The sequence below is a fragment of the Petaurus breviceps genome, unplaced genomic scaffold (genome assembly GCF_028583685.1).
Source record: "Petaurus breviceps papuanus isolate PSGF00001 unplaced genomic scaffold, PetGlider_PUasm1.0 174, whole genome shotgun sequence".
NCBI lineage: Eukaryota > Metazoa > Chordata > Mammalia > Diprotodontia > Petauridae > Petaurus > Petaurus breviceps.
In genome coordinates this window covers 8,095,555-8,116,408 of record NW_027185761.1, presented here as the reverse complement: position 1 = coordinate 8,116,408, position 20,854 = coordinate 8,095,555, and the positions used below count along the sequence as shown (strand labels likewise).

At 36.1% G+C, this 20,854-nt stretch overlaps 1 pseudogene; it reads right to left on the bottom strand.

Moving 5' to 3' along the window:
• Positions 1-215: 215 nt before the first annotated feature.
• Positions 216-20,591, bottom strand: LOC138158330 (E3 ubiquitin-protein ligase RNF138-like; annotated as a pseudogene).
• Between the last annotated feature and the right edge of the window lie 263 nt (positions 20,592-20,854).

The following is a 20,854-nucleotide window of genomic DNA, read 5'->3' as shown; positions in this document are numbered from 1 at the left end:
GATCACAAATCTACCTGCTTTCAGATCAAGTCTCCCTTCACTCAATTCATCATCCTTCCCCACCCTGAGCCACAAGAAGACTTACAGCTAGTCTTAAGGCTAGTCCCTCTTGAGCTGTGGGGGGCAAGGGAGATAAAGGAGAGCAGCAGAACCCAAGACCAGTACCTTCATTTTCAATATCCCTTTTCCCACCTGGTACAAGGACCACCTGCCTCTCATCTTCCAGGCTTCACAGCATCCTCTTGTACCTTCTTCTCTATCCCTTTCCTCTCTGGGGAGCTTGACAGCTTGGGCCACGTTATTGCTTTTGCTCCTACACTGAAGCTGTTGGCTGACTCACTCCCAGCAATCTTTGTACTCTGTTGAGTGGCTTGAGGAGAGGCTCTATGACAGAGGCTGGTCTGGTAGACTATACATTGTGGGACTCTGGCCACAATTATAAATAAATTATTCAACTCCACAAAAAAAAGAAAAGGTAAAGATATGTAAGAGCATAACATGATAAGGTATAAATTGGTAAATTTAATGTAAATTACTTCTATAGCTCACACTGCTCTGAGCTAGGTAAAACTTGTGGAAGCATGAAGATAGTGGCAACTTGAAATGAAGATTTAGTGAGAGCTTCCAAAGGGAGAAATTCAAGTGTCTTTTCATCTCTGAATTCCCAGTGCTGGTGTAACATGTCGCTTGAACCTGGAAGATCACAATCTTAGTATGTATTTTTTTGTTGTTGTTTATAGCACTGAACTGATTAAAAAAAATCTTTGAGTACTTCAATATAGATTTGTACAAATATTTTAGAGTGCACAAGCTGCACGTAAATACTTCATCTAGTTTTTCACTGCTGATCAATACTATTCTACCCTAAATAAGAATATTCTACCCTCAACTGCTTATCTCATCCCACAAAGCAGTTATTCCCAATGTTTTTCCCCTATAATTTCCACCAACCACAGACCTATTCCTCACACTCCAAATGTATAGAAAATGACCTAGTTTCATTTGGCAAACATTTATAGGACTAACTTTACATTAACCTTTCTGTTCGGACATGGAAGAGACTATATCTATAGCAGAGTAGTCAGGAAAGATCTAAGCTTACATAGCATCTGTGACACTATTAGCACTGTGACTATGAGGAAGTCATTTAACTTAACATTTGCCTATAAACATAATCAGGTCTTCCCAACCATTCAAAAGGTTTGGCCTAGAGTCTTCTTGCCCACCCAGTTACTATTCTAACTCTCCTCCTTTTTCCTGGAACATAGCTAAAAAAATTCCTTCAGTATAATGTTTTATACACACAATATTCAATTTCTTCCAACTTGGTGTTGGTATTGATTTTCTGCTTTCTTCTAATAAGTCAATGGTCTAACTCTTCACAGATAGCTAATTCACAAATGACCTCCATATTAACAAGCAGGTATTATCTGTCTATTAACATATTTTCAATTTCACAAGTGAGAATAAGTATGATATGTTTATCAGTCTCATGCCTCCTTACTCTAAAGAAAGTGATATTCACTCAATATAGATGATGAAATTCACTTTGGTTTGAATCTTTTTTAAAAGTTTCCTTTTTTGCCCCTTTTGGAACTAATTTGTATTATAGTGCTTAACATCTAACAGAAGACACTTTCAATTTGAAGCAACTTTTTAGCTATTTTGGTTTTATTCTGCATGCTTATTAAACACCATTTTCAAATAAGGTGCTAAGCTACGTGCAGAGGGACATACAAATTTGAGATGAAACAGAGTCCAGAGCTCGTGCACCTTGCAGTATAATAAAGGAATAAGGCAATAAGAGAAAATAATGACATGTAGTGCCTTTATTCAGATGGATAAAGACATAAAAAAATATTTGGATTGTGAGTATGTAGTTATTAACTGCTTTCATTAGTATTTTCAAAGTGTTTTAATACATTTAGATTATATTCAAATATCCTTGACAAGAATTGAATCACTGTGCTTTGACAGTAAAATTCCAAATTTAAAAGCTACACATATCTTTTGTTAGCAAAGTATTTATGGTTTTTTTTTAACGATGACTTTTCTTAAGTTTGAATTTCTTTAAGCTTCAGAAAAGCAAATTTTATAGATGTCCCAAGTAAGCTGTTTTCTTGGAGTACCCATTAAAAGAGTTGTAGTGCCCAAATAAACCTAACAGTGTACTTGAAGTGGTTCCTATAAGTATTTTTCCATAGGTTCAAAAAACTGCAATAAAGTAGGGCATTTTGCTTCCTGATTTTAAGGATGGTGAGTATATACAATATGTCAAAATTCACTTTAAGTGGGATATTACCCTGGGGCCCATGAACTTGTTTATTTTAATATTTTGATACCTGTATTTTAATATAATTGATTTCCTTTATAATCCTATGGATTTTATTTTATTCATCTAAAATATTATTTTAAAAAAAATGTTCATGGACTTAGCCTGGCAAATGGGTCCCTAACACAGAAAAAAAAGATAAAGGACCTAAAGCAAACTTTTAGGCAAAAATAATAAAAGGAAGGAGTGGTTTGTGAGGTGGCATGTATATTTCGAAGCAAAAAACAGTAAAAAATTCAAGAAACCATGGAGGCATTATGGCATATTTAGTGAAGCTATAGTATTGTATCTGGAGTCAGGAAGCATTGGATTCACATCCCACCTTTGATGGTATATGACCAAATGCAAACCACTTAAACTTTATAAGCCTTTGTTTCTTCAACTGCAAAATGAGGGTGCTAAACTAGAAGTCAGTTCTAGCTCTAAATTTATGATCCATCACCTATGAATAAAATTAAAATTAAGAGGAGAATGGAAGAGAATAAACTATCTTTAGATGATAATGATTTCTCTCATTAGCGACTATATTTGGTCAATCAAGTTCAACTTGTGAAACACATTTGCATTTAATTATGAGACTATTGTTTTGTCTTTATCCAAAATGGTCTAGGGATTGAAAAAGTTAAAAACCTCTTCCAGGTGAAACAGGGAAGAGTTTAGAAATAGAAACAATCTGAATTTTAAAACTGAATGGAGATGGAAGAGGGAATCAGGATATGTAGTGGCAGACATATCACATAATGCTAAAGAGAGAGGCATGTCACAGTCCAGCTGTTTGGTAAGAGAATACCAGCTGCTTGTGGGGAAGAACAAGATTTCTTTAACAGCTTAGCATCTGCCATGTTCTGCATTTTTTCAATGAATTTCATCATTATTATTTCATATTTTTATATAATACCTGCAAATCTGGAAGGAACTTATGTTGCAGGACAAGCAGAATACCTATTTGTATGTACCATAAATTTAAACTTTAATCATTACTTGCAAACTGCTTTACTGAACACATGAAATTGTTGCTCTATTGATCAGTTTGGATATAGAACAATTCTAACAAAGTGGTAATAGTTTCTGATGTTGATTGGGCAGGTATTATTCTCCATGTTTCACAAACAGATGAGAAAGCCATCTCAAGAGTTTATATGATTAGTTTAAACCTACATGAATAATTAATGGAAAAGGCAGTAGTAGTCACATCTCTTCTCATGCATATGCTTGTGTTATCTAGTTTTTACACAATGCGAAATTTTGTAATGTTTTTTACTTATCAGGTATTGATTTTTTTTTACTGCTGTTGGCATTGTTGTTGCTGTTATTATTGTTACTAATATTATTTTTTGCTGTTGTCTTGTTCTCATATTTTATTCTGGAATTCAAATAGAAACAGTTTTTAGATGTTACCTAATCATTTAATATGTAATATTTGTGATCACATGTATGCATATATATGCATAGACAAATATGTGCATGTATATATACATATGCATACATATACATACACATGTGTATACACACAAACATGCACACAGTGTCTTTATTTAATTTCATCTCTTTGATATGCCATATTGAGTGGAATTATTGTGTGAAAGGGTATATGCAGTTTTATAGCCCTTTAAGCATAGTTTCAAATTGCTCTATAGGTTGAATTATTTCACAAATCCACAATGTATTAGTGCTCTAATTTTGGCAAATTATATCTAACCTTTCTCATTTCCATTTTCTGTTATATTAGTCAATCTGATAGATATGAGGTGGTATCTCAGAGTTGTTTTGATTTGCAGTTTTCTACATATTTGAGAAATGAGGCCTTTATGAGAGATATTTTATTTTATATTTTTCCAACAATTGCCTTTTTTCTCTTAATCTTGGCAACATCGGTTTTGTTTGCGTAAAACTTTTTAATTTAATGCAATCACAAAGGCATTTTACATCCTCTAATTCTCTTTTTTTTCCTTTTTGTGTCAAGAATTCTTCCTTTATTCATAGACCTGACAAATTCTGCCATGTTCCATTAATTTGCTTATGATATGATTTATTGTGTCCAAATATATAACCATTTAGAATTTATAAGGTGTAATAATTGCTTTATACGTAGTTTCTGCCACCTGTTTTCCCAGTAATTTTCCTAAAATAGTTTTTACCCCCCAAAAGCTTGGCTCTTTCCCCCCATAATCTTGGTTCTTTAATTTTATCAAACAGTAGATTATTATTATCATTTATTATTTTGTATTGTCAATCTAATCTATTTCATTGTTATACCACTCTATTTCTTAGCCAGAAGCAGATCTTTATATGATTACCATTTTGTAATATGGTTTGAGATTTGGTACTGCCAGGCCAACTTCCTTCTACTTTATTTTCCATTGATTCTCTTATCATTCTTGGTTTGGTCCTTCCTTTTGAATAGTTTTATCATTTTTTCTATATATATATATAATATAATTTTGGTGCTTTAGTATGGTGCTGAATAAGTAAATTAATTTAGGTGGAACTGTCATTTTGATAATATAGACTAAGCCTACTCACAAGTAATTAAGATTTTTCCTGGGGTGGCCAGGTAGCACAGCGAGTAAGAGCACCAGCCCCAGAATCTGGTTGACCTGGGATCAAATCCGGCCTCAGACACTAAGCACCCACCAAGAAATAACTGTCTGTGTAATCTTGAGCAAGTTACTTAACTCCAATTGCTTAAAAAAAAGATTTTTCCAATTATTTAGATCCTAAAAAAAAGTTTTTTTAGGAATTACAGGTATCATCTTTCCATGTGGGAATATAAAACATTTAGACTTTATGAATCTTTCATGATTTATCTTTCCCGTTTATCTTTTTATGCTTATCTTGAAAGTCAAATTTTCTATTCAGCTCTCAACTTTTTTATCAGGAATGCCTGAAAATCCTCTATTTTATTAAATGTCCATTTTCCCTTAAAAGTTCTTTTTTTTGCCATATAGGTTATTTTTGGTTGTGATATCTTGCCTTCTGGAATATCATATTCCAAGCTATGCACTTTATTAATGTGGCATCTGCTAAATCTTTTGTTGTCTTGTCTATGGCTTCATGGTATCGGAATAGTTTATTTCTGACTGCTTGCAATTGTGTTTTTTTTTCCCCTCTTTGACCTGAGTTTCCTGAGATTTGGCCATAATATTCCTGGGAGTTTTCATTTTTACATCTCTTTCAGGTGGCAACTGGTGGATTCTTTGAATTTCTATTTTATGCTCTACTTCCAGGCTATTGGGAAATTTTCCTTAATAATATATTGAAAGGTTATGTATAGTTATTTTTTAATCATGTGTTTCAGGTGATCCATTAATTTTTAAATTGTCTCTTCTGGATTTATTTTCAGATCAGTTATTTTTCCAATGAAATATTTCACATTTTATTCTTTTTTTATTATTTTTATTTTGCTTGTTTCCTGGATTCGTTATCTTCTACATATATAATTCTAGTTTCTGAGGAATTATTTTCTTCATTGGACTTTTGTACCTTTTCTCATTTGGCTAATTCTACTCTTAAAGCAGTCCTTCTCTTTTGTCTTTCACCATTTGTCCAACACCATTTATTTTTCTTTTAGAATGTTAAAAAAAGATTTTAATTGAAAAATAAATCAATACATATAAGACAAGAGAGTACACTTTACAACATAAAATGTAATTGGTTGAAGGAAATGTTTTTCCTAAGTGGTATGGTAAAATTTAAGCATTTCAATTTGAGCATCAACAGTACCCTTCTCCCCTATTCAAGTAAAAACTGTGATAGGTTTATATTTTGAACTTATATTATAAACCCATTAGTCCCAGTTCTTTCTTGATTAATTGGCACATAGAAGGCATTCTGAAATGATGATTTATGATTACTCCAGTCCCTTTATTCCCAGTCTTATAATTTTTTTTCCATAACCATGGATTTTTTACCTGAAAAAACCTCCTAGGGTAGTGACATTATTATAATATTCAAGTATGAAGTTAACTTTCACTCTTTGGAATGACAGAACAATGGCTATACTCATTTACATGTATGGCTTCCTATGTGATTATTGCAGATACCTATTGATTGAGTTACTCTAGTTTGATGATTTTTTTTTTTTACAAAATACCACTTACAAAATCACCATCTTTATTAATTCAGCTAAGAAACGTTCAGTTAGAAAAAGCTAATGTTGAGGTTTTTAACAAAACCAAAATAGATTTGTGTGTGTGTGTGTGTGTGTGTGTGAACAGTATGTATGTTAACAACAAACTACTTTAGAGGTTTCAATTTTCTGCTTTTATTTTTTAAGATAGCATAAACAGTATACATTGCCATGGATTATCAGTGTGGGAAGCCAAAGAGGCCTGATCCAGGACTCAGATCATTAGCTCGATAATAGTGGACTTTAATAACAAAGTCCTATTTGAGATGTGACTTTTTGTTAAGTTAGCTCCTGCGTTCTTTGTAATGGGTTACACTTAAAAGGATGGTGTTTGAGTTCTGAGACCAATAGGCTCTGAGCCAAGATTTTACTTGTTCAAAACTAAAATATTTGAATTCTTAGGTGGGCAGTTCCTCTGTAAATATACTTAATGATGTGTCTTTGGTTTCTGGTCTTGAAGCCATCTCTCAAGAGCATCCTTTGTAATGTAACTGCATATGAAAAGAGTACTCTGACTTTTCCTAAGACTCTCTGGCACCTAGAGAACAAATCCTTATCAAAGCATGTATTCTGTGCTACTTCCAACAGACTAAGGTAATGATAAGAAAACTTGAGTCCCCTTCCTTTGTCTCATTGCTCTATAAAAACCTTGTCCTGAGAATCAATAAATGGAGTTCATGGTTCTTCTTTGACCTACCCACATGGCTTGGTCATTTCTTATTAACATCTCCAATCATGTTTAAGTGCCAGAAACTGAGCAGCCCACAACTGACAGAGTCCACTCTTTATTCTAATCCTGTGATTTAGGCTTTCCAGTGCAAGATAATTTATGATACATGTACAAGCACTGACTCCTACAAGTGAAAATTAAAAAAAAATGCACAAGGTAATCCTTTTACTACAAAGTACTGAGACAGAGTTTCTGACTTAAGAATTTGTTCTCATTACTTTAATCTCACCTCCTTCTTATGGCATAAACCATGAGTGCTACATACATATGCATGTAACCTCACCCTCTCCTCCCTTCCTTACACACACACACACACACACACACACACACACACACACACACATTCACAACCAACTAGACAACTTGGCATTTAGTTTCTGAGTTGTGTTTTTTTGGAAATTTTGGTGATCATACAATATTTAACTAGTGAAATTAAAAACCCTTTGGCCTACAATAAATTTTCCTTTTTCCTTATCTAGCAGATAATAGTGTGTATGTGTGTGTGTTTGTCATCTGCAAAAATGTCAAAATATATAACATACACCTTAGCCTTTATGAATAAATGACATTTTCTTATATACATGGAAGAGGATATAACTCATTTAAATACTTGTTTATTAGCATGGAATATCTCTAACTTGGGGCATTCCACTTTTAATTATTTTCCATAAAAATGAGATCATTTTTCCTTTGATAATAGCATATAATTTCTTCTTAATTACAAAAAGGAAATCACATATACATGTAATGCTCCATGTTTGTGACATAAGGAAATAGAATGGTAACATTCACTTTCCTTTCTTTACCTGTTAATATTACTAAAGAAATATCATTACTCTTCAAAATGCTAAAATCTATAAATGTAATTTAAGATTAATTTTCAAAAACAAATCACACAAAAAGATGACTTTCTATCTAATTCTCAAAATTTCCATTTTGATAGTAAAAAAAAGTGGCTTAGATTTAAAAAGGTTTAATTTAATTCATTTAAAAATTGCTACTATTGTTTACTATACAGTGAACAAAGTGGGAAAAATACAAAACATATAAGTTGAGAAATGAGAAATTTAAGAAATATTAACATAAAAAGATAAGGTACAGCATATCAGCAGACTATATTTTTCACCATCACCAATTTCCTTTCTAGAATTTTAAGTAATATTATAACATCCATTTTTAAGGATGAAAAGGCAATATTTTTAAATTGTTTTACAATATAAACAAAAAAAGTAGAATAATTTCTATTTTATAAATACAAACTTCAGGTTGTTGAAACATGAATTGACATAACTTTTCCCTCAAAGATGAGATTGCAAATAGAAGATACAAATCACTACAACCTTCAGAAGTTACTTGATAAGAGTCATCAACAGCAGTTTGATATGGTTTCCTCGTTAAACTGAAGATTCACAAATTCTCCATCATCAAATTAAAATCTTTGATTTAGATGACTAATAGAATTTCAAGTAACCTGTTTAGGCTCTCCCAATGGAAGAGACAAACAAATAGGACATTCCAAAGGACTCTCTGAAAGAGGTAAATATTTTTACAGTGATCCAATAAATGGTGTCTTATAAAACTTACTTCTAGACAGAAGGGACACATAAATGTGGGATGTCCAGTAGAATCTGCATTTTCTTGATACGTCTCTGTGTTACCAGATGTATACGTTTCACTCCTATTACTATTCTCTACTGAATCTTGAGAGATGTGAAAAATTAGTATGATAGATGACACACCCTACTCATCCTAATTCTTCATACAAAATTTGTAATGATATCTCATATGATAAAATTTGATCTGCATCTGCAAGCTACAGAAAATTTTCTCATGACATTTTCAATATCTAAGGACTGTTTAGAACATGATCATTCTCTTCTAGTTACATTTCCAAGATAGAGAGGACAGTGAATTCCACTGTCTCCCATAGCAGTCAGGAAAATTTTTCTACAAAAACAAATGTGCTGACAGGCTGCAAGCCACACTGGGGTCTTGAACACCTCCTGACACCCTAGGCATTAGAATTCATCTTTGTTATTTTAGAGCTATGTAATGCACAAAGTAACAGAAAGAAACAAATCTCCCACTGAAGGCAGCCTGGAAGGCCAACAGAAGGGTTCACTAGCAATACACTGGGAACCGAGTACAGTCCTGCATGAGCAACACACTTTTGACCCAAAGTAGGCAGCAGTGACCAAAGCAGACAAGAGAATGAATCACTGTGGCAGTTTCCAGACATTTCAACCCATAAATGCCAAAAAAAGGTAAAAGGTTAGTCCCAAAGTCTGTTGGAAAGGAAGGGTGTGGTCCAGACCCTGCACCCGGGTGAGAGGTGGTGGAGCCACAGAAGCTGCAGATGCAGCATCTGCCACATGCCTACCTCAGAAGCTCCTGACCTACAGATCTTAGGGTGGCAAAGCAAACATTCAGAAGGGAATCGCTCTTGCTTTGGCCTACTTGGATCTAGGGCTCATTCTTGGGCAGTGGTCCTGAGGTGAGAAATGGCAGTACGCCAGTGTGGTGGCTATAGAGAGGGTGCCCTTCTCAGACCTTGGACAATTGTAAAAACCCCAGAGATTTGGGACAAAGCTCTCTTCTCTGGAAGCAGAATTCTACCACATCAAATAGCTCAAAAGTCAAGTAATTGTCAATATGAACAAGCAGAGGAAGCACAAATAGATAATGGCATTCTTTTTCGGGGAAAAAAAAGGGCAAAGCATGGAACAGGAGGAAGACAAAGAAGTCAGAACTCCTGCATCACAAGCTTCCAAGAAAAATATGTATTGGTTACAGGCCATGGAGGAGCTCAAAAAGGATTTTGAAGATCAATTAAGAGAAGTGGAGTAAAAATTGGAAAGAGAAAGGAGAATGATGCAAGAAAATCATGAAAAGAGGGTCAACAACCTGACTGAAGAAAATAACACCTTAAAAAAAATAGATTAACTCAAATGGCAAAAGAGGCCCAAAATCCCAATGAGGAGAATAATGACTTACAACGCTGAATTTGTCAGATAGAAAAGGAATTTCAAAAACTCAATGAAGAAAATAATTCCTTCAAAACTGGTTAGAGCAAATGGAACCCAGTGACTTCATGAGAAATCAAGATACTATAAAACAGATTGTAATAAATGAAGAAATAGAAGGCAATGTGAAGTATCTCACTGGAAAAACCACTTACCTGGGAAATAGATCCAGGAGAGATAATATAAAAATTATTGGCCGACCTGAAAGCCATGATCAAAAAAAGAACCTAGAAATCAACCTTCAAGAAATTCACAAGGAAAATTTTCCTGATGTTTTATAATAAAAGGGCAAAATAGAGTTTGAAAGAATCTACCAATCACCCCTTGAAAAAGATCCCCAAAAGTAAAGTCCTAGGAATATTATAGCCAGGTTCTGGAATTCCCAGATCAAGGAGAAAATATTGCAAGCAGCCAAGAAGAAACGATTTGTATATTGTGGAAACACAATCAGGATAACAGAGGATCTGGCAGCTTCTACTTTGAGGGATCAAAGGGCTTGGTATATGATATTCCAGAGGTCAAAGGAACTGGGATTAAAACCAAGAAACACCCACCCAGCAAAACTGAGTATCATGTTTCAGGGGGAAATTTAGTCATTCAATGAAATAGAGGACTTTTAACATTCTTGATGAAAAAACCAGAGTTGAATAGAAAATTTGACATTCAGATACAAGAAACAAGAGAAGCATGAAAAGGTAAACAGAGAAAAGAAAACATAAGGAATTTATCAAATTTGAACTATTTATATTCCTACATGGAAAAACAACAATTGTAACTTAGAAAAGTTTTCTCAGTATGAGAATAGTTGAAGGGAATATAAATGTGTGTATACATACATACATACATACATATATATGTCTATGTAGGAGGATATATGGGTGTATAAATACATATGTGAGTGTGTGTATATATGTATACAGGTATACATAGACAGAGGGCACAGGACCAATTGAATAGGAAGGGATAATACTTAAACAGTGAAATTGAGAAAGAGGAATATAATGAGATGGGATGGGGAGAGACAGAGGGGTAAACTATCTTACATAGAAGAGGCAAGGGAAAATGGTTACAATGGAGGGGAAAAACAGGAAGGCAAAAGGGAATGGGTTATCCTTACACTCATTGAATTTGGCTTAGGGAGGGAATGACATACACACTAAATAGGGTTTCTCACCCTACTGGAGAGTAGGGGACAAGGGAATGAGAGGGGCGATGATGCAGGTGAAGCCAGGTTAGGGTGGAGGGTAGTTAGAATCACCCACTTTTGAAAAGGGACAGGGTCAAAGTAGAGAACAGAACAAGTGGGGAGCAGGATAGGATGGAAGTAAATATAGTCAGTCTTTGAAAATATGTCCAATATATCCACTATGGAAATGTTTTATGTAGTCACACATGTACAACCTATATTGAATTTTTTATCTTCCCAGTAAGCATGTGTGATGAGGGAGGAAGGTAAAGAATCTGGAATTCAAAGTTTAAAAAAATCAAAGGTTTAAAAATATATAATTATTGGGGCAGCTAGCTGGCACAGCAAATAGAGCACCTTCCCTGGGGTCAGGAGGACTTGAGTTCAGATCCTGCCTCACACACTTAACACAAAAACTAGCCATGTGACCTTGGGCAAGTCACTTGACCCCAATTGCCCTCCAAAAAGCTATATATATACACGGACAGACATACACACACACACACACATAATTGTTATTTTACATGGAGCTGGGAAATAAGATATACAGGCACTGGTATATGGAGATCCATCTTGCCCTTCCAGAAAGTTAAAGGGGGAAATAGGGAGGCTATAAGAGAGAGAAGATTGGGGGAGGGAGTATACAGTGGGATCACTGTTTGGGGTGGTGGATAGGGGAAAGACAGAGAGAAAATTTGTAACTCAAAAGCTTGTGGAAATGATGTAAACTAAAAATAAACATAATATTTAATTTAAAAAAAGAAAAGAAAAAAATATATCTACTATGGAAATATTTTGTGTTACTACACATGCATAACCTAAATTGAATTGCTTTTCCTCCCAGTAGTGGTGGGTGACAAAGGAAGAAAGGAAACAATCTGGAAATAGAAAAGGCAGAGTTCATGGATAGACTCTGCTGGAAACTTAAAGTCCCCCCCTCCATTTGGCCCTAGCCAACATCCCACCACCTTTTTGGAACTGAGTATTCATTGCTTTGCTTCACACGTCCCCTTTCCAGCCTAACTGGTCTTCTTTCTGTCTGGTGGACACAATTGTCCAGCTTTCATTTCTGGGCCTTCACAGAAGTTGTTCCCAGGCCTGGATTTTAGTCCCTCCTGACTGCTTCAGTTTCCTTGGCTTCTTGCAAAAGTTCAGCTCAAATGCCACCTTCTCCACAAAGCCTTTCCTGATTCACCCAGCTGTTAGTAACACCCCCAAATTTCTTGGAATACTTTACTTTTCCCAGGCAATTGGGAGACACAGTGAACAGAGCCCTGGAGTTGGAGTCAGGAAGAGCTAAATTCCAATCCTGACTCAGACACCTCTGAGCGGGGCAACCTTGGACGATTCACTTAATTTTCCAGTGCTGTCAGAGCAGTGAGACTCAAAGTGGAAGAATCAGGTGCTGACTTGGGCTGGCTAGGGAAATTTCTTCACTGGAGTTTTCTATGCCAAAGAAATCCACAAAATGTCCTATTGTGAGTGGGAAGGGATCATAGAGGCAATCTAGTCCAACTCTCTCATTTTCAGATGAAGAAACTCAGGCCCAGTGGACAGAAGTACTTTGTCCTAAGTCACCCAGGTACAGAGTAGCAGAGTCAAATTTGAACCTAGATCACCATACCTGGATCCTTTTCATTTGTATTCTTTTGGGTTTGTTGTTCATGTGGCTCTCTTCTTTTATAATATTCCTCAGAGTGTATTTGCCCTAAGATGCTTTTATCCTTTTGAAAAAGGAGGTGGTAGTAGAAAGAAGCACTACTGGTGGTATCCAGTAAGTCCAATGCAAATTCTGTAGATGGAGGAGGTGGGAGGGTTGGGTCCTAGGGCTTTTCTTTGTTGCTTGTTGATTTGTTTGTTGTTGTTGTTTGTTTGTTTTTTTCCTCATGATTTTAGGAACCAAAACATGGATCTGGTCTTCTTTTGTGTATTGATTTCATAGTGTTTGTGAGCAAAGATCCTTTATACACTGTGAATCCCTCCCCAACTTCGGAAAAAAAGTTATCTTTGGTGTAGTATGTGGCTTTGGACACCACCTCAGCAAGGTGCAGGGGCTAGAGAGAGTTGGTGATCATGGCAGCAAGCCCCTCCCCCCCACTTCCTTTTTTAAGTGTTATTTTTCTTCAGTATTTGTGTGGCCTCTTTTATCATTTAGCTAATTCTTTTTTTTTAATCTTCAATGTTTTTTGTCCTCTTGCTTCACTCTCATTTCTTTACCCAATTTTTCCTCCACTGCTCTTATTTGATGTTTAAATTCCCTTCTGAGTTCTTCCATGTATTATTTTTGGGATTAAGGCCAATTCACACTTTACTTTCAGGTTTTAGATGTAGCAATTTTGACCTCGTTGCCTTCTGAATTTATGTTTTGATCTTTTCTGTCACCATAGTAACTTTCTATTTTCAGGGAGGTTTTTTGCTCATTTTTCAGCCAATTTCTTGATTTTTAACTTTATGTTAAAGTTGGGGTCTGATCCCTGGATAAAGTGGGCACTGTCACAAACTTCAGGGGTTTTCTTTTGTTTGTTTGCTTGGTGTGTGTGTGTGTGTGTTTCAGTTTTCAAAGTTAGTTCTGTGGGTCTTTAAGTTCTTGGTACTTCCAATATGGTATAATCTTAGGAGAGGAAAGGTCACTTCTGCTCTGGTCTTTACCCAAGAAGTGTTCTTGTTCCCCATTAGCCACAAATGCTGGCACTGTTTTTGACCCTGGAACTGAACCCAATTCCCCCCCCCTCCTGGGGCCACAAACACTAATGCTCTTTTCTGCCTTGGAACTGAGACCAGGCCCTCTTCTTTCTCATGAGCAATCGCTGACTCTCCTCTATGCCTAGGAACTGTGATCAGGGCCTCTGCTCTCTTGGGGTCACAATCATTAGTGTTCCTCTTTTCCCTGGTGTAAAGTCAAGCACAAGCAGGTTTCCAGAGGACTGTTGCTGTGGACAGCTTCAATGTTCTGATTACATAGTATAGTGAACTCTTTATTTATTCAGCAGTAAATTAAGGCAAAACATTCACAGAAATCAAAGTACATCATTCATAATGTTATGACATAACAACTTATCACTAAAATGGCCACATAGTTTTCACCAAAATGGCCACATAGTTTTAAAAAAAGTACACTCATTTAGTAACTCAATCATTTAGTAAGTCCTTAATTCAATCATCTGTAAGGAGGATTGCCTCTTTAATGGACACAAAGTACAAAGGTCAAAGTTATGCATCCCTAGGTCACAGTAAATCATAATCTTCTCAGTCAGCATCAGGTACCCAAGAAGAGATCTTTTCATCTTGACTCGAGGCTGGCTCTCAGCTTCCATGTTTCATCTTCCATGGTCCCAGCTCCTGCCTGAATCTACACAACTGTTCACTGGGTTCAAAGGCAGGAAGCTCCCAGTTTCTTGTCCAGTTCCTCATCCAGTTCCCATTCCATATTGAAGTTCACAGTGTCCAGTCCACCTCAAGCCCTTTACAATTACTGTTTTCTGGGAAGACAAAGCTTAACAGAGACAAAACAACATTCATGCATGTTTCCAGCACCATCATCAATTCACTATCTGCCTGTGAAATCAGCTCTGACCTTTTAACAATGTCTGAGAACTCAACACAGATCATCAACATAGGAATCAACAAAGACCCACAAACAAGGTCCAAGAAGTCAATACCAATCATCACTAAAGTTCCAGGATGTTCAAAACCCTCCTCCAAAACTTCTGTAAAGAGACAACCAGAAAATCCTCTTTCAGGGATTCCAGTAAGGTCCCAGGGCTTCTGTACAAATATAACAAACATCAACATAGACAGAACAGACAAAGGAAGAGGGCCGGGGTACCACAAGTTTTCTCCTTCACCACAAGAGCTCCCTTCTCGGTTCTGTTTCCTCCAGCCTGGGCCTCTCCTTAATATAGCGTCATTAACTCCTCCCCTTCCTGTTGCAGGAGTTCACAAGTTCTAGGGTTCACAAGTTCTGAATTTTAATACTTGATACAATCATGAACCGAAACAAGGTGTTAACAACTTCTGTGTTAATTAAATAGGTGAAACAAGGTGTTAACTACTTCTTTGCTTGCCATCACACCTGGGACTTTGATCCAGAACTGTGCATGGGCAATTCAGTAGGGTAGGAGCTCAGACCCAGTAAAAGGCCTTATGCAATCTCTTTCTGATCAGTTTATCAATTGCCTTATTTTCTGTGGGCTGAGAGCATGTGAGGATGCTGCTAATGAAACAATCATGCCCAGGCCTCCTGCTTGCATCGCTGTGACTCAGACTTCTCTTAGAGGCTGACCACCACCCCAGTTTGACAGACATTTCCTGACAACCTCCTAAATTGTCTTGAGTTGGAAAATTATTTCATCCTAACCATCCTTTGGTTTCACTGCTCCAGAATTTGCTGTGAGGTATTACTTTAAAATTTTTTAGAGGGAATTTGGAAGAATTCAGGTGAATTTTGCCTCTACTCTGCCATCTTAGCTCCACCTCCACAAAAAAGTCTTTTTGAAGCATCCTTCATTTCTATGACAGTTCAAACCCTATCAGACAATACCATTTCCCTCCATGGATCCCTTCATTCCCACCAGAGCAAACACTTATTCCCTATTCATGAGAGACAGACCAAGAATAGGATTTCCATTTACTGGTCCTCCTCCTTTGGAAGAGAAGTTATGAATTTATTAGCTTTTCTGATATTGGCAGTGAGAGAACTCTAGCTGGTGTTAAAATAAATTCCCTCAATCATGACCATATGATAAGGCTGTTCCAAACTTGTGATATATTTCCTGAACTTCTGAAATGGTTCATTTTTTCTGGTCAGGGTGGCTTTCAGTATACTCTGATATCACTCTTTATCTAAATATTTGCTACAACATTTACCCTACTCTGTCCCCTAAATTGTCTATCATGACTTTGTTCTTAATAAGCAAAGCTATCTCACAAAAATTTCCATATTCTAATTATTTTGAATTCAATAAACTCATCCAGAGACATGGACTAAACATGACTTTTTATCAATGGGTGAGTTAGAGATGGCTTGAGAAAAAACAATTGTTGAATGTTTAATTTGAGCATTTATACAAGGAAAATTGGCAAATGCTATAAATTGGGCTTGATTTATTGTTTCGTTGGGTGTTTAGATGTAAGAAAGTGATGGAGAAAATATTAATAATGAATATTAAACTTAAAATGCAATCTGAGTACATTTACCCAATCCTCAGAGAACTGGTTGTCAAATCCTTGCAAGAACACCCCTGCATTCTCTTCCTTACAACCTTCCAGCAAATGTCAAGTTTCCCTTCTACCATTCCAGATCCCATTATCCTTATAAAAAACTCCATTAAAAAAAGGAACATGTCATTGTCCCTGCACATGTGAAATTGAGAACTAAAATGCCAGAAACATACTTAGGGCAAGTAGTGTAAAGCATAGGGCACACAAGAACACCACTCCATTGGAAAGAAACACTCTAATACACAAGTGGGAAGTTGGTACCAGAAAGGATGGGAGTAAGGTTTAGTAGTAGTGAATCCCTATCCTGAAGTTTGCCAGCTTCCTATTTAAATACATCTGAATATTCTCTGTCAAAAGCCTTCAAGTGCTGTCTGAGACCTCTACATTTAAATCCCTAGGGAAAAGTACTATTGCTTCACCTTAATCATGGATGACATGGCCAATTTTTAAGAGTGGAGGGCAGCTCTTGGTTATCCAAAGACATGGAAATTAATTTAGGAAGATTATGGTCTTCCAACACAAAAGGAGCATGGTTCCTTTTAAATCATGATGAAATAATATATAGTGATATGAACATTTTTATGGAAAAGCAAATGCTTGTATGATTCATCTGATCAATTGTGCAGAAGTCAGACAAAAAAAAGAGATAATAAAGGGCCCCAAATTAAATTAAGTGATATAAATTCACATAGTCCAAGGCTAATTAATATAATAGGATTATATTTGTGGTTGACTTAGGATGATTTCAAGGGGAAATATATTTGGGAGAAAATGGAAGGGAACCTAATACAAATTTCAATTTCATGGGGATTAAAGGTGGAGGGGAAAATTTTTGCATCTGAAATTCCCCATATGGTAAGAAATAAGATAATACTTTAAAAATCCCTTCACAGAAATGCTCTTTGGATCATTTTTTATAGTTGCTAATTCTTCTGTTATGGGAGGGAGTAGAAGTGGGCAACATTATAATGAGGAGGCATGGCAACATTGTCAGAGGAACAATGATAATAACTTTTTATAGGGCACTTTTCACTTTATATGACTCTAAAGTGCTTTGTAAACTACAGACAGGTTATGGATCACTCCATCTTACCCTGAAATGTACCCTCTGAGCTGAAATTCAATAAGAGCTTAATAGTGCACAGGATAGGTTCATGACAGTTTAGGATAGAAATACTGTCACCAGGTGAAAAAGAGGGAAGATTGTAGATAGTTAAGTAGAGGTTGAAAATATCATAAATATAATTTAATTTCCGAAGTTGAAATGTATCAAGGATATGACTCCATGTCCATATTATATCAAATATTCTTTGTGTTTTTTGGTTACTGGGATCACCTGAAGTGGGTCACTGCAATATTTCATTAGTACAACCTCATAATATTTTTGGAAGGTCATTCTTCTGGCAAAAAGTGCAATATAAACACTAGGATAGAAAAACTAAAGAAAAATAGATACTGAATCAAATTCCTGCTTCCTGATAGGAAAGATATTACAGGTTTTTAGAGTTGGAAGGGATCTCAAACATCATCTAATCCAACTTGAACACTTCAAAATTTCCACAATATATCTTTTCAAGCAATATACAGTCTTTTATTTAAAATCTGAAGTGAGCCAGAATTGTCAATCTACCAAGACAGCCACATTGGGGCAACTTCAATATTTTATTTTTTTATCAAAAGCTTTATTAACTTCTACTTTACAGCACTCATTTCCACAAGATTTTGAGTTACAATTTTTTTTGCCACTTTTCCCCTAACCACCACCCCAAAATAGTGATTCCACTGGATATTACCTCCTCCAATCTGCTCTCTCCCATATCTTCCCCCATGCCCCCTCCAATTGTCCAGTAGGGCACGAGGGATCTCTATGCCCAGTGCCTGTATATCTTATTTCCCAGTTACATGTAAAATAATATCAATAATAGTATATATATTCAAATATTTGATTTTAAAACTTTGAATTCCAGATTTATACCCTTTCTCCCTTCTCACCCACCCTTACTGGGAAGATGAGCAATTCAATATAGGTTGTACATGTGTAGCTATGCAAAACATTTCCATAGTGGATATATTGTAAAAAAATGATTATAATCCCTCCATCCTATCCCACCTCCCACTTGTTCTATTCTTTACATTGATCCTGCCCCTTTTCAAAAGTGGGTGCTTCCAACTTCCCTACCCCGTGCCTGTCCTATCTTCCATTATCCACCCTCCAATCTCATTCCTCCCTACTCTCCTTTAGGGTGAGATACCCTATTTAGTGTGTATGTCATTCTGTCTCTAAGCCAAATTCAATGAGAATAAGTTTGACTGATTCCCTTTTGCATTCCTGTTCTTTGCCTCCATTGTAACCATTTTCACTTGTATCTTCTACATGAGATAGTTTAACCCATTCTGTCTCTCCCCATCTCTTCTCATTATATTCCTCTCTCACCTCTTAATTTCACCTTTTAAGTATCATCCTTTACTATTAAATTGTCTGTGCCCTCTATCTATGTATACTTGTACACATATATACACACACTCACATATGTATTCATATACCCATATACCCTCCTATATAGACATATATATGTATGTATACATATATATGTACATTTCTATTACTTTCAATTATTCTCATAGTGAGAAAAGTCTAATGAGTTACAATTATAATTTTTTTCCATGTAGGAATTTACATAGTTCAACTTTGATAAGTTCCTTATGATTTCTCTTCCCTGTTTACCTTCTCATGCTTCTCTTACTTCTTGATTCTGAATGTCTAATTTTCTATTCAACTCTGTGCTTTTCATCAAGAATGCTTGAAAGTGAGTCGGCCAGGTGGCTCAGTGAGTAAGAGCACCGGCTACAGTGTCGGGATGACCTGGGGATCAAATCTGGTCTCAGGTACTCAGCACCACACGCAGAAATAACTGGCTGTGTAACCTTGAGCAAGTTACTTAACCCTGATTGCTTAAAAAAAAAGAATGCTTGAAAGTTCTGTATTCCATTGTATGACCATATTTTCCCTGAATCATTATACTCAGTTTTGCTGGGTAGGTGATTCTTGGTTTTAATCCCAGCCCCTTTGACCTCTGGAATATCATATTACAAGCCCTTTGATGCATCAGTGTAGAAGCTGCCAGATCCTGTGTTATCCTGATTGTGTTTCCACCACATTCAAATTGTTTCTTACTGGCTGCTTGTAACATTTTCTCCTTGATCTGGGAATTTAGGAACTTGCTATAATATTCCTAGGGGTTTTCTTTTTGGGATCTTTTTCAGGAGGCTGATCACTGTATTCGTTCAACCTCTATTTTGCCTTCTGCTTCTAAAACATCAGGGTAATTTTCCTTGAAAATTTCTTGAAGGATAATTTCTAGGTTCTTTTTTGATCATGGCTTTCAGGTAATCCAATAATTTTTTAAATTATCTCTCCTGGATGTATTTTCCAGGTACGTGTTTTTTCCAATGAGATATTTCACACTACCTTCTATTTTATTTTATTTCGTTGGATCTGTTTAATAGCATCTTGATTTCTCATAAAGTCACTAGCTTCCATTTGCTCCAATCTAATTCCTAAGGAATGATTCTCTTCAGTGAGCTTTTGAGATTCTTTTTCCATCTGCAAAACTGGGCTTTTTAAGGCATTCTTCTCCTCATTGCCTTTTTGGGTCTCTTTTGCCATTTGAATTAGTCCATTTTTTAAGGTGTTATTTTCATCAGTCAGGTTATTGACTCTCATTTCATAATTTTCTTGCATAATTCTCATTTCTCTTCCCATTTTTTTCCTCCACTTCTCTTACTTGGTTTTGAAAATCCTTCCATGCGTCTATGGCCAGTAACCAGCCTGCGCTTTTCTTGGAAGCTTTTGGTGCAGGAATTCTGACTTCATTATCTTGTTCCTGTTCCATGCTTTCATTCTTTTTGCCCCCAAAATAGGAGTCCAAAGTTGGACTATTGTGCCTGCCTTGGTTCCCTTGTTTGCTCATGTTGCACTCAATTAATTGACTTTTGAGCTTTTTGCCACAGTCGAACTCTGCTACCACAGTAGGGAGCTTTGTCCCAATTGTTGGGTTTCCTCAGCTGCTGAAGCTATTAATTGGGTAGGTTCTCTGGTGCCTCCCCACACTCTGGCAAACTGCTCATGCACCCCAAGACCTCCACCTTAGACCACAATCCAGATCCAAGCAGGTTAAAGCAAAAGCGATTGCCCCTCAGACTGTTTGCTTAGACTCCTTACAATCTGCAAACC